Source organism: Gadus chalcogrammus, chromosome 4, assembly GCF_026213295.1.
Source record: "Gadus chalcogrammus isolate NIFS_2021 chromosome 4, NIFS_Gcha_1.0, whole genome shotgun sequence".
In the NCBI taxonomy this organism is placed as follows: Eukaryota; Metazoa; Chordata; class Actinopteri; order Gadiformes; family Gadidae; genus Gadus; species Gadus chalcogrammus.
The window spans coordinates 12098397-12100304 of record NC_079415.1 but is presented as its reverse complement, the minus strand read 5'-3'; the positions used below and the strand labels follow the sequence as shown (position 1 = coordinate 12100304).

Here is a 1908-nt window from a genome sequence, read left to right as displayed (position 1 = left end):
AAGGTTATACAACACAGAGGCTTCATTGAGATGGGTCATCATGGCCATGTCCTCAATTTTGTCATACTTGGGAGGATTCATGGGATAGACATCGTCTTCCTTGACTGTCCTCTCCTGAAATATGGAAACCCATTTTTAGTTTTCTTAATAATGCATCTTTCACTTTCGCATTGTTGATACCAACAATCTAGTCCATGCCATGATCAACCTCTGCCTACCTCCTTTGTAGCCAAAACTGTGACGGTGACTTTGCCAGCATCCCTCTTAGTGATGGTACACTTGACGTACAGTTCCTTAACATCAGTGACATATGCAGCAGCCTTCGCATCAAATGGCGTGCTCTGGGCCTCAAGCCTCTCCCTCTCTGGCTTCCGGAGGTAAATGGCAGCATCGCCATAAATTTTCATTTCTGCGTCCGTACTCATGATGGAGGCTTATTTCATGAAAACAAACATACTCATTTATTTATTTTAACTGACATATATAGATGGCTTCAAGAAGGTTTTGTGATGGTGTTTGTCCACGAGATATTCATATTCTTACCGTTTCCTTCCCTCTAATCGCAGAATAAATTGTTCCTTTAAAATATAAAAGTTATTATTAGTGTTATTAAGTCACATGTATAAGTAAAGGTCGATTTTTACATACTTACATCAATGTTTTGTTTTGACAACAAAACAATTAAATAAAAAATTCAGATAAGATGCAGCTATAAGACACCTCTAATGACCTCTAAAATAAGAAGAATACCTAGAAAGAAGATTACTTGAAAAATCGTTACGAATGTAAACAACACTAGATAGTAATTTGAATAACCAAAGATCCTAAACATTATCTAAAAGACATGTGAATTAAAAATATTCTTCATGATTCTTTTTAAGAGGTAGATAAATAGGAATATTTCCAATGAACGCAATAAAAAAAGCATTTCTGATCCCCCATGCAATGCCCTCCCTTCCACAGCAGCTGAAGCATCAGTCTGACTTACCACCAGTTGTAATAACCTAAAAGCCCCTGCAGTCTCTCCATCTCATCTTGTGGCCTCTTATATAGAGGTGGTTCTGCAGTCCAGGCTGAAACTAAATAAGGGCAGATCTTCTTGTTCTGTTGAGCTTTGCATTTAATTTGTTCATTGGCATATACATTTCCAACAGTTACAATTCTGAAAGCAAATTAATAATTGACTTTGAAGATATATAGAATACAATATAATGTTAGCTTATTGTATTTTCTCAACGTATATTTTGTTATTCATATTTTGTTTCCTTGCAGATTGTGATCACTTATTTAACAATCAGTTTCACACAATCTATAATTATATCATGTACAAACGTTGAATACGTATCCATGCCACATTGCAACTGTAAGCAAGGGTTCCTTTTTTGGCTTTGTCACAGTATTCAAACATTTATGACATTATGCCAAGGTAGACGATTCAATAGAGTTCCTTATGCCGGGGGGTATAGGGCTGCATGTGTTCATTTATTTTAATCATGACTGATTTTTTAAGTTCTTGTATACTTGTATCCACAGGTGTACAGACACTCATCTGCCGTCTCCCTATATTAATAGATATACCATGTGCATATCTGTTCCAAAACTATCTTTAGTATCATTTATTTACTTTAACAGATTAAAAGATGAAGAAGAAGTTTGAGATTCTATAAATATCCAAATTATTGTCTATATTGCAACATTGCAACTGTCACCTGATTACCCCTTTTGGCATGGTTAGAGTATATCAAATTTCATGACATGATGCCAAGGAATAGTGATGAATGTATTTTTACATTTTTTTCAGATTGTGTTTCCATTCAGCTTTGCTTCAATTATTTGTTCAATCTGCAATGATTGTGCTTTTAAACTGAATACATATTCAATCTAATGTGCAAAAGTGGACCACCAAGG

General features: G+C 35.1%; 1 pseudogene; it reads right to left on the bottom strand.

The window, feature by feature from the left end:
- The window catches only part of LOC130380572 (myosin heavy chain, fast skeletal muscle-like), a 16617-nt pseudogene extending 15577 nt beyond the window's left edge, over positions 1-1040 (bottom strand).
- Positions 1041-1908: the final 868 nt, after the last annotated feature.